Here is a 13,667-nt window from a genome sequence, read left to right on the forward strand (position 1 = left end):
TTATAAGATCCATAAACTTCAGAATTTTTAATTTCAAGAACATGATGTTAGTATGGTCTCTAAATCCTGCTTTAGTAATCATCCTGATTGCTTTTTTCTGAATTTTACATAGTGGTTGAAGTGAAGTTTTGTATGTATTTCCCCAGATTTCCACACAGTATTGCAAATATGGCAATATAAGTGAACAGTAAAGTACCCGGAGTGATTTGGAAGGCAAAAAATGTTTAACTTTACTCAGTACAGAGATGCTTCTTGACAGTTTAGCTTGTATATGCTTTATGTGAGGTTTCCAGCAGATTTTGTTATCTATTATCACACCCAGAAATTTTGTATCAGAAACTTGCTCTATTTCAACATTGTTTATTAACAATTTTGCTCCGGCATCTTTTTTACAATTTCCAAATAACATAAATGTAGTTTTTTTCAAATTTAGTGATAACTTGTTTCTGTCAAACCATGTTTTCAGTTTAATCATTTCTTGTGTGACAATTTCCAAAAGCTGCTGTGAATTCTCTCCAGCACAAAAAATATTTGTATCATCTGCAAATAAAATAAACTGTAATATATCAGATGTTTTACATATATCATTGATGTAGAGGATAAACAGCTTTGGTCCCAATACTGACCCCTGTGGAACTCCGCAAACAATGTCCAGGCACTCTGATTGATATTCACCAATCTTCACAAATTGTTGCCTGTCTCTCAAATAACTCCTGACCCACTCTAGCACCACTCCTCTAATGCCATAGTACTCCAGTTTATCAAGTAATATTTCATGATTAATTGTGTCAAAAGCTTTTTTTAGGTCAATGAAAACACTAACTATGCATTGTCTTTGATCTATATTGTTGGTGATATTTTCAATTAGTTCCATTAATGCCATAGATGTTGATCTATTTGGTCTGAAACCATACTGACTGTCCATTATTATTTTGTGTTTATCTATAAATTTGTCAAGTCTATTAATGAAAACTTTTTCCAGTATTTTTGAAAATTGTGAAAGTAGAGAAACAGGCCTATAATTTGTGAATTGGTGTCTATCTCCATTTTTAAACAGTGGTATTACTTTAGCTGTTTTCATTTGTGTTGGGAATGCACCAGTTTGTAGAGACAAATTACAAATGTGTGTTAAGGGTTTGGAGATGCCATCTATCACTTTCTTAACGATTTCCATATCAATGTCATCAGAGTCTGTAGAATTTTTTGTTTGTGATTTCCCAACAATATCAATGATTTCCTTTTCTTCTGCCACCGTTAAAAACATTGAATGAGGATTGCAGTCAATGAGTTTAGTTTCTTTCTCTGCAGAATCTGTTATATCAGGAATTGTTTCAGCCAAGTCTGGCCCAACACTTACAAAGAATTTATTGAACTCATTAACCACATCACTCATGTTAGTAATATTTCTATCATTATTAGCGAAATACGAAGGATAATTTGACTGCCTAGAACCATTTTTAATGATGGTATTTAATGTTTTCCAAATCCCTTTAATATTATTTTTATTCATATTTAATAATTTCTCATAATATTCCTTTTTACATGACCTCAAAATACTAGTTAATTTATTTTTATATTTCTTGTATTTATTTTCAGCTTCTGTACTTCTGTTCGTTATAAATTCTCTATATAAGGTATTTTTCTTTTTACATGCATTTTGTAATCCTTTTGTGATCCATGGGCACTCTGCATATTTTTGTTTTTTACTATATTTCTTTACTGGGCAACGACTATCATATAACAGTTTAAATTTTCCTAAAAAAATCTCATAAGCTTTATCAATATTTTTTTCCTTATACAGCATCTCCCATTCTTGCTTAAGTAAATCACTTTTGAATGCATTTATGGACTCCTCTGTTCTCACTCGTTTGTATTTTGTTGTATTTTCCTGCTTGACCTTCCTGTGATTGCTGTTATACACTACAAAAACAGGTAGATGATCACTGATGTCATTAATTAGGAGACCACTTATAGATCTGTTTTCTATTTCATTAGTAAATATATTGTCTATTAAGGTTGCCGACTGTGCTGTAATCCTGCTGGGTTTAGTGATCACTGGACAGAGTCCCATGCTATTGTTACGAGTGGCCTGTCCGCTCGACAACCTCGGACCGGCCACACCTCGCACTTCCACCCCAATACCACAGGACGAGCCCCCAAAATGTTACGAGTTCAAAATATTGGGGATGGACACCAGAGGAAAAACCCACAATAACAACACTGGTCCGGTCGGGTTGAGTCAAACGATGATTTAATGATCACACACGTGGGAGATGGACACTGTATGCAGACAGTCTCAGATCTCATCTCAAAAAACACATCACCATAGTTTTATGAAATCAGGGTATTAGAACGCCCCTTCATGCGTAGTGACAGGTGTAATACAATCAATGTTGACAATTTTATTTAACACAAAGAATAACATTGTCTCCTTCCCGAGGGCAGACGCTGACTGCCCCCCGTCTCCTGGAACCGTCTGTACCCTGCTAAGACACAACATGGCAGCTACAAGGACTCTTTCATTTGTTAAGACCATCAGTGTGTATTGCTCTAAATCAAGTATATAATATTAAATGAATATTGCTGGATCAGCTACTTCTACTTTTTTTTTTTTTTTTTTTTTAAATGACATCAGAAAACAGCAGTATGCGACATTACGTGATGGCAGAGCTTCAGTTCATCCTTTGTCATTTTTTTTTTTTTTTTTTTTTTTTTTTTTTTTTTTTAAGAAATAGGACAGGGGGAATGAATGAGAGAAAGAGGGGGAGAGAAAGAAAGAAAACCAAAGGGGAGAAGAGACGGTGAGAAGGGGGGAGAAAAAAAAAAAAAAAACAACAACAACTCCTGGGTCACCTGTATGGAGAAAAAAACAAAAAAAAACAAACAAACAACAAAAAAAACAAACAGAGGAGACAGCAAACAACAAAGAGCAACATAATAATAGAGAAAACAAAGCACCATCACAATAAACTAGCTAGTCATAGATATCAATAGTTACTGAATAATAAACGATATTGTGCAGCACGCAAGATAGACAGCGCACAGTGTGCTTTGAGGCAGCAGCCAAGAAAGCTTTAGTCCGCGTCTGTGAATACCCATGTGTACACCTGTGTGCATACCTGTGTGGATCAGCATGCTTGCATTCCAAAGGTTTCTCCATGTAATGATCTGCTAGGGAGTGTGGGGGGGCCACAGCCCCGTCCTCCAGGGTGTGAAGCGGGTATGGAGGAGATCAAAACTCCAGACATCCAGAGGCCCCCAGAACACAAGAGACCACGGAAGACCAACAGAGGGGCAGCCGCGCCACTGTTCCAGTAAGAGCTGAGGAGAGTCCCAGATGAGGGCTCGCCCAGCAGCCGCGGAGCAGAAGCCAGGGGGAGTTGCAGTGACGCGCCCGTGAGCTCCGCCGGCCCCCAGCTGTGCCTGAGTGACCGAGCCCCAGGCCGAGAGGCCGGGGGCACCCCACCTCCAAAGGGGGCCTCAGCTATTCTACTTAAAACATATTAAAACATGACTAAGCACAAAATCACCAAGAATAACATCTTATAAGTGCTGTGTAAGCGCGTGCGGCCTTCCAAGCTCAAAGCCTTTGCCCTCCATAGATCAGCCAGACTCGCGCTGGCTGTAGCTTTTAACCTTTAATTAACTTGAGCACAACTCTAGAATAAGCAACAAACTGCAATGTGTATGGAATGATCATGGTTACATCTGCAATGGAAAATCATGTTATTATTCTGGTACCTGTAAGGAAAAGATCAAACTAAAGTTATCACCATCACTGTAATGCAAAGGATAATGTAAGGTCAAAAACTTCAATTTATGTTTAATGCAAAGCTGGTTATATACTTCTGATGAACTAATAATGCCATATTAAAATAATAAATGATAATGAGAAAAACATCCCCTCCTTATTCATACTATGCTTGTTTGGATTTAATAGGTCTATGTTGAAATCCCCACAAATGAACATAACTTTTTGATTTGTCCTAATAAATGTTTTATCTACCTACTCCTTAAATATTTCAATATTAGAACCTGGTGTTCTATATATACAACTTACAATGACATTTTTCTTTTTTCCCATACTAATTTCTATTGTTACACACTCTAATATATTATCCACCACCACCGACATTTTTTCCACCACACTGTATTTTAAATTTTTGTCCACAAACAAAGCCACACCCCCACCATTCTTATTCTTTCTGTTCATAAAATTTAATTCATATCCATCTATTTCAAAGTCCACTCCTTTCTCCCTATTAATTCATGCCTCAGATACTGCAATCACACTGAATGGATGTGCAAATTTGCTTAAATATTCTCTTATTTTGTGAAAATTGGCATATAAACTTCTACTATTAAAGTGGATTATGGACATTTTGCAGTCAGCCTTGACAGTTTTATTGAATTGTTCGTCAGTATAATAGCAGCAGGTGTTTCTGATGTTAAAAAAGTTCAATTCTGGATCAATGTCCTGCTCTGTGAAGTGTGTATTGTATTCCGTGTTTAGTGGTGAATTTAACTCCTGATTAGCAATCCTCTGTGATAGCAGTGTATAATTCCCAGATGTTAAATTAGTTGATTGTTTCATGATTTAATATGTTGTGCTTTAGCTTCCGTTGTTATCTTCTATTACCTGCTTTGATGAATGTAGATTGTTTGTTCAGCTCCTTGCATTTGTAGTCATGTGACTTGTTAATATTTTTCCAGATCCTGGATGCATTTGATGACCAGCACTTTGGCTTCCTCCGGTGTGCCGTTGAGTTTAATAAATATTTGACAGTTTGCAGTCCAGGTATTTTGAATTATACCCAGTTTCTTTAGGTGTTGTGCTTTCTTAGCCATGTCAGCGTTGTATTTGGTTAGATGGTCATTCATGTCAATCCCTTTAGTTTTCTCCCCTGCTTCAGCAGTGCATTCTTGTGTTTCCTGTTTACAAATCTTATGATGACAGCTGGTTTATCACTAGCGTTTCTCCTGGGCAAGGGGTGGCATGCCTCGATGTTATTACAGTCCAGGTTGATCCCTTTTGACTGCAAGAAACCAGCTACCTGTTGCTCTGCAGAGCTAACATCCAGTTCTCCATGCTCCTCTTTGCTGCCAGCAGTCACAGCCCGAGCATATGGCCGGGGTTTTATGTGTAGCCCTGTGATGATCACATCGTTCATTCTGGTGTATTGCTCCAGGTCCGCGACCCTGCTCTCCAGATAGACAATCTGTTTCTCCTTCTCTGCATTCTGATTGTGAAGTGACCTTATCTCCTTGACAATATCCAGGATATATTTCTGCTGTAGCTTGATAGCTAATGTTTCTTAAGTTAAAAAGTCCAGTGACTTTTGATGTATTCAATTTCCTCAGCGGTCGGTGTTCTCTTAGGCCCCATTTAGTTTGCTATCTCGCTTGCTCCGTTCACTGTTCACCGTCTTCCGTGTCCACACACCTCTTCCGTGTCCACCAACTTAACAGTAACTTTGTTTTTTCTCAGAATTCTCTTGTTAATATGTTGCTTCCGTAACTGGATACCCAGCAAGACTGCCAGTCTTCTAGCTTGCTTACTTGCCACAAGTGCACTGTGCCACCTACCAATAGAAAGGAAAAAATAATGTGCACATTTCCACGAGAGAAATCCCACGCCTGATTCTATCCTAGCCTGCTTTTTACATCCAACACAAAAACTGCAGTCGTGGTGCTTTCGATTGTACTCAGAACTCGGAAATTCTGCCTTCTGAATAGGAAGATGTAGGTAACACCAGACTGCAGATGAGCTGCATACAGGGCTGGACTGGGACAGAAAATTGGCCCGGGCATTTTGACTAGAGACGGCCCACCATTATAGGAAAAATCATAAAGCCTTTGAATGAAAATAAACACTGTTGTGACAGTGATGTACACTGTTCTGATGGTATATATGCATCAATCTATCAATCGTTTGTTGTAAGATCAGATAATTATTTTTTAAAAGTGAGACATTTTAAATGAGAATAAGAAAGAAAAGTATTTCCTTGTGCCCCCCTTTCCCTGTTAATGCCCTACATGGACCCCTGGCAACACTTTGCTAGACCCGCCCCTGCACAGTTACCAGCTGTCAGCTACTAAAAAAGGATCCTGGGGTTATTTGTCTCTCAGAAACAGTTCATAACTTCCTTCAACTCATTCATGTCACCTAAAAGGTAAACCTGTTTCTCCATCACAGCTCTGATGATTCAGTAAGGACATCTCCTGGTTTCATCTTCATGTTTCCCTCTCACCACATATCCAAACCGATATCATGACCAGCAGCTTTACAGCTGTGGCTCCAGCAAACATCAGCTGATACTAGAAATTAATATTAAATAAATTCTAACAACAGCTGATCAAGCTTAAACGTGCTGCTGTTGTTTAGCGCGACATCCGCTGGTTTCCTCTTTCTGGCGCAAAGTGGGCGATAAATAAACAAGAGAGAAAAGCCGATCAGCTGATCATTGATCAGTTTCATGATTGAAGTAGAAACAGGAGAGGGAGGGGAGAGAATGAGAGAAGAAGAGGCAGCTGTGCAGCAAAGACACAGAATAACTCCAGCTTTGTGTCTTTTTCATTGTAGCTGAAGTCCGGGACAAACTGTTCCTTTTCACCTCAATACGAAACGCGTAATATTTTCTCTGAATACGAGACGATTCCGTTTTTTACGGGACGGTTGGCAACTCTAATAATTAACCTTATGAACAAAATAAAGTTCAACATCAGTAACATAGCACCACCCAGCTGTATAGAAACTCCGTCATGCAAGCTAGCACACAGTAAGAAAAAGTCAGCACAACGAAAATAAACTCCACCTAAACTTGGTTCATATCTGACCCAGATGGACTGCAGGTTATAACTTCTTACCTGAAGTTCAGTTCACCTGACACTCAGACCGGCGGCCGCTTCAGGTCTCTCCTCTTGCCTCCCTTTTCCTTCATCCACCTGCTGGCCTCCACCACTTGCTAATGTTATTGAATCTGTGCAAGCTCTGCGATAGCCACCACACGAAGTAACGAATAACAAGCCTATCTAAATCCCAGTAACGACTAACGGGTTCCTGATTTTGGCATAATAACTAGTTACCGCGCTCGTTACCACAATAATAACGTAGTTCCTGTAACGCGTTACTTAATAACGCGTTAGTCCCAACACTGCATGTCAGTAATGTTGGAAACCATCATGGTTACATTTTTTCTCATCAGAGAATAAAACTTTCTTCCACCTTTCAATGTCCTATGTTTGGTGCTATCTTACAAAGTCCAAATGGTCAGTTCTGTGGCGTTCATTGAGACGAAGCCTTTAAAGACATTTTTTTATTTTTGAATCCCTTCAGTCTCAGATGCCAGCTGATGGTTATGGAGCTGCAGTTGGAACCAGTAACAGCCTTAATTTGGGTCAAGGATTGTTCAGTGTCTTGACAGCCAATTGGATCCTCCGGCTCAGTGTTGGTGAAATTTTTTTGGGTCGTCCAGTTGACTTTTTTGTTCCATAACGCTCAGGATCATATTTGGCCTTTTAAAAGCATGTGGTCCTAAACTTTTGATCAGCTGTTAAACAGCCTGTTTCAGTTATCTTCAGCATTGTTTTCAATAAATTGCATGCTCAAAAAATGTTTTGTCTCACTCCTATTTCTTCTAGTTGCGTGTTGAAGCTCTACTTGGAACCTTGTTAATTAAGATCCAAACATGCAAAATATAATTTATTGCCATTTTTCAAGTGTTGTCTTAAACTTTTGAGGCAGGTTATGGAGATTATCTTTGGATCCCAGGTGAAATGAGTTTATTTATAAACACTCATTATAAAATATGAATATGAAAGTTAGAAAATGTAAACTTTCTTCAGAGAGCCAAGGTTTAAGTATCCATACTGAAGGTGTCTTTCAGAGGATTATGAGGAGGCTCTTGAGCTACTAGAAGTCTTGAAAAGTTGTCAGTGGTACTTTAGGGCCCTTTAAAGGTTATCTGCATTTTAAAGATTCTTTTATGCAGTCCTTCATAGCAGCCTTTTCATTGTTTACAAAAGGTGTTTATGGTGTACCACAAGGCTCCTTCCTGGGCTCTGTTCTGGCCTGTATTTATGTGTTTTTGTCGGCTTCAGCTTCCGTTCTGTTTGTTTCAGTTTTACCAAATCAGCACCCAGCTGTGTGATAATGGTCATTACCTGCCATTTTTCCTGTGGCACTGGTGATGTAGCCCAAGGCTCACTTCTGGTTCTAGTTCCATTTTTATTGAAATGCTTTCTTTGACAGTGTCTTCATTTTTTTAATAGCTGGTGCTGATGGCAAAATCAAGGTATGTGATTCTCTTTGATTTTGATTCACACACCAAGCTTTGCCAGTTTTATTTTGAGTTTTATTTTGGAACTGTTTTAAAATATAAACTATACCAGCCAAGTAGAAGGTATTATTTTGTGTTACGAAAGCAGATTTTTGTATGTCACCAAGCAGTTAACCAACTAACAGGCATTTGTTGCTTTTCTGATTTAGCAAACCCACACTTGTTGCTTGATCGAGGGGAACTTTCCATCCTCCACTTCCATTCTTTCCCTTTGCTGGGTTATTGAAGGACTGGACAAGTCTGACTGGACATGAGCAAACATAAGAGCAGGAAAAATGGTACAGTATGAAAGGCTGTATTTATATAAAGAACAAGTCAAACTTAGTCAGACGGATCGGAACAAGACAGGATAAAAATGAGACAGGTCATAACAAGTCAGAACACAAAAGGACAGAGGTGCCACTGGATGGGTCAGACTGAGACAGAGGTTTTTCCAGTCTGTCAGAGCTGCTCGCTGCCTCCTTTGCTGTCTCTCAGACCTCCTGAGAAGCTGCTGCTGCCTCCAGCTGGCAGACTTCCCAGCAGTCCCCCCTTCAGCTGATGTCTGGGGGGTCCAGATGCTGCTGAAACACTCGCAGGCAGTTTGACAAACTACTACGTGAGGAATTTAAACTGAGGCTTCATGTTAAAGCTCTGACTGCTAAATCATTATGATAAACCTCACACTCGACTTTTAAAAGGGCATCAAGTACAATCTGTCTTTTACAACCAGATCTACAACAAATTAACTTCATATGTGACTCTTCTGCTTTAGCAGTCACATTTTATAAGGTTCACTGGTGCTAGAAATTTGTGGATGTATAGGGTTTTATCTCGGAATCTAACAGATCAGTGATTTTATCTCTGCTGTAATTTGACTTTAAAAATAAAGAGTGTATAAAAAGTTATATGACATTCTGAGACAAACATAATTTTATTGCTTTCTGAAATAATAAACAAAAAAATTAGTTCTTCTTTTATTTAGTTATTTATTTATTTATATAGTCGTGGAGGTTTGATTATATTGTCACTTGTTAGCAGCTGATTGTGTGAAATAGATTTGCTGCCTAAACTTATGTTTAAATAAAGTTTGTATATGTCACAAAATCCATGTAAAATAGTGAAAATTCTGAACTTGGAGATGTTGGTTTCCCATTTTAAAAATGATACTTACCAAAGTTTGTCATCTAACAGGAACATTGTTTCTTTAAATTGTTACTGTTTGGCAAAATTTTTGCAGATTGGATCCAAGCAGGCTGAGAACCTGCAGTTCCTCTGACAGTTATCTTATTAAAGCAAAAAAACCAAACAACCAAACAACCCCCCCCCCAAAACAAACAAACAAACAAACAAACAAACAAACACACAAACAAACACACAAACAAAAACACAAGAACCTGAACCAGAAACTTACTTGGTCTTTAGATAATGTCTCCCTTCATAACTAGTTTTATGATTCACCACTTTAAATTGTGCATTATTAGGGGCATGGCCTCTTTGACTGAAAGGGGGATGCTAGCTGTCTGCTAGGCTTCACCTGAGCTGCACCTTTGAACCATGACTGTGCTGTTGGTGCATTTTTAATGAGATCATCTAAAAGTAAGCCATCAATAATATGGTTGCTGTGAGGTTACTGGACTAACAGGCTGTCCGATGAGTCTCCACTTTAAATCAGAGAACTTCTTCACCTTCTTGTCTAATGATGGTCACTTCTGGCTCCACAAAAACCAACATGGTGGTGGCCAGAAAGCTAAATTGAAACCTTGACCTTGTAGAGCTGCAGGTGGCTGTGTCTGTGTTTGAGATTCAGGTATGGTCCAGGTTTGAGGACTCTTCGCTGTTTATCCACTTTTCAGAGTGTTTGAAGATGTTATAGCTGTTAGTGTCCAATATCTGGACTCCCTCTGGGTTTCTTCTTTTAACCTCTGGGCTCATGCTTTTGTTTCACCCGACATGTCAGCACCACTTCATGCTTCTAACACTGAGAACCTCAGACTCTTTCTGCTGACGTCCGCATTAAAAGGAAGCAGCTGATCGTGTTGGAGGACCTTCTCTATTGCTTTTCTTTTATTGTGACGTCTGCTGCAGAGGTGCTGTTGACTGTGTGCTGATGTGAAGTGTGTCTGAGCGCTGGCTGGTGTTGGATCAGACTGAGTGTTTACAGTGAGACCACAGAGCCGAGCTGGCAGACGCTCAGGCAGGCTGGGTAAGCCCCGGCTCACTCTGAGGCCGCTGACGTGAGCCAGAACTGTATTCCTTTCTACTTTGGTATCATAACAAGTGAAGCTCTCTGGGTTTAGAGCGACACCATAGACTTTATCCACAACACAACGCCCACTGCTGCTTTTAATAGCCCGCCTGTCGCATGTGGACACTGCTGGAAGACAGGCAGTATTAATGCGATGGAGCCTGAGAATAATTCAGATAAATGAGGAGCACAGTTTGAGAAAATAAGTCAAATGCTGCAGAAGAAAAGGAGACTTAGGCCTGCTGCGATGTAAAAGCTTTCAGTCCTCGTGTGATGACACGGTGGTCTCCATCAGCCAGCCCACGCTGTCAGCAGCCAATGAGAGCGTCCAAGCCCACGGTGTGACAACACGATGACATCACTGCTGCCTCACAAATAGAAAAGGCTGATTTATTTAGCGGCGTTTGGAATCCCGCCTTCGTCGCATTACAGCCGGGCATGTTTAAAGCGAGCGGAGGCCAAACGAGTCAGACTCACAGCTCTGTGTTTGTTGGCAGCCGCCGCTGCCATTTGTGGCTGTGCCTGAGGTTTAGGGAGCAGAAACACTGAGAATCTGGATTGTGTGGACCTCCAGCTGCAGGGGACAGGAGGGCCTCCGGAGGGGGGCCACACACCAGCTACCGTGAGGAGGGTCGCTGTGGGTCATGTGACCATAGCTAGCCTGAGACCAGGTCAAACAGCCTGAGGAGCAGAAGTGAAGCTCAGAGCAACACAACGTCCAACCAAGACTCAAAAACATAAAAAGTATTTACAGCAAAATGAAGTACAATTACAGTTAAATACTTACTCTCAACATTTAACATGAACACATTTACTTTTATCTCACACCAAGCTCACACGCTAGACTTATCTCAAGGTGGGATGAGTCGGACTACAGAGATGAGGTCAACAGACTGACTGAGTGGTGTTCAGTTAACAACCTCCAACTGAACACCACGAAAACTAAAGAACTTATCTTGGACTTCAGGAAGGGCAGAGCAGACCCGGCCCCACTCTACATCCACGGGAACTGTGTGGAGAGGGTACACTCCATGAGGTTTCTGGGCGTGCAGATATCTGATGACCTCTCCTGGACTGCAAATACTACAGCGGTGGTTAAAAAGGCCCAGCAGCGTCTCCACTTTCTGAGAGTGCTCAGGAGGAACAACCTGGAGGAGAGGCTGCTGGTGACATTTTACAGAGCCACCATAGAGAGCATCCTAACGTACGGCATAACAACATGGTATGCAGGGTGCTCAGCTGCAGACAGGAAAGTACTGCAGAGGGTCATCAACACAGCCCAGAAGATCACTGGCTGCTCTCTGCCCAGCCTGGAGGTCACTGCAAACTCTCGGTACCTCAGCAGAGCTGGCAATATCATCAAGGACCACTCTCACCCCAGCAACCAACTGTTTGAACTATTACTGTCAGGCCGACGGTACAGGTCACATAAAACCAGGACAAACAGATTCAGGGATAGCTTCTTTCCCAGAGCTATCACCGTAGTAAATAAGCACAAAAACAATTGAACCTATTCCATACCGTCACTGTCATTATATTATGCTGCTATTCATACTGTCATTATATTAATGCTGCTATCCTGTATATATTGTACATACTATTGTTTGAGTACTTACGATTGTTTTTTTTTGTACTTTTTATATTTTACATTTATATTTATTATTGAAACTTGCACCAAGGGAGTGGCACTCCAATTTCGTTGTACTCTGTACAATGACAATAAAGGCTATTCTATTCTATTCTATTCTATTCTATTCTATTCTATTCTAGACACTCTGCGTCTGATCAACACGTTAAAGTTGACCTGTTCTAAGCAGTTCACATTTTTCTACTAGAGGAGCTTTGCATAGTTCACAGTTCAAACCAATCCTTCTTTATCTGACCTCTGAGCTCTGTCAAGCCCCTCATGTCATCCTTTAGCTCCTCTCCTGAAGCCAGGTCTCTTGATGTGCTCATTACAGTTTATTTTATTTTAGGGGTCAGCTAGAACAGGTTTACATGCTTTGCTGTTCACGGGCAGCTCAGAGGTTTCTGGGATTACTTCACCCTCTTCTCAGGTCTACAGAGGAGAGGGAAAAGCATGCAGAGGTAAAAACTACAGCAACAGTCTTTATTGTTAAGTTGACAGGTTTCAGTTGTACACTTGTTGCCTCGGTGTGACTACACAGAAAGCTTTAAGGCTGAGGGACTAAAGGTTGAGCATTAATATTACATTTTAATGGGCAAAAACTGAAAAATGGGTCACTGGTCTTGTTGGAGGTCGTCATCTCCGAGTTCCCTTCTTATTTTTTCTACATGTGCATCATAAGGCGTAGGTATGGATTTTATGAAGAAGGCATCACCTGATCAGTATGAAGAACACAGTGTTTCCTCACCATAATAACATGAATGAAGCAGAGGAGTTATTTAGGAAAACCTGCCACATAATGACCCAGAGGCAGCACAGCATTTGACGCAGGTGGGTCTTTATTACCGCTAAACTTCACAAAATGTTTAATTGTTTTGAGGTTAGCATAACTACCTGCTGTTATCTGCTGACTTATCAACTGTGCTTCCTTTTCTGGATGAGCCTCTCATCGTTTTATAACAGTCATGAGTTCCTAGACACTCCTTGCTGGTCGTTTCCAGCCTCTTTTTTCATCTCTGTTCATGTGCAGCACGTCTTGATGCTCAGCTTGTAAAAACTCAGCCCTCACACTCAGGTGTCTCTAATATCACAGCAGCAGAGCACTGACTGACCTCAAGCTGTGGAATGATCATCTTGGACCTTCTCTGAACTAAAGTTTGGTCCATTTCCAACATCTTGCCATGTGACGGAGTTTGTTTCTGCACATCAAGACTTCCTGTGCTAATGTTTTCAGTCACACTTCAAACACCATTTAGTTTTCTGTCTTTGTTTATGCCCGTTACGTTTTAGCTAAAAACTTCAGTCAGATCATGGGATGTCATCTTTAGCAAAATTAAGATAAGATAAGATAAGATAAGACTTTATTGATCCTAATATCCCCTCGGCTTGCTGCCGGTACGTTGGGGTTTTTCCCGGTGGACGAGAGGGTTTGTTCCCTGCGCCTTAGGGTTGGGGAACGGGTCCTGACTGTCAT

The sequence above is a fragment of the Haplochromis burtoni genome, unplaced genomic scaffold, assembly GCF_018398535.1.
Source record: "Haplochromis burtoni strain Fernald_Lab_line unplaced genomic scaffold, NCSU_Asbu1 Contig_607, whole genome shotgun sequence".
In the NCBI taxonomy this organism is placed as follows: Eukaryota; Metazoa; Chordata; class Actinopteri; order Cichliformes; family Cichlidae; genus Haplochromis; species Haplochromis burtoni.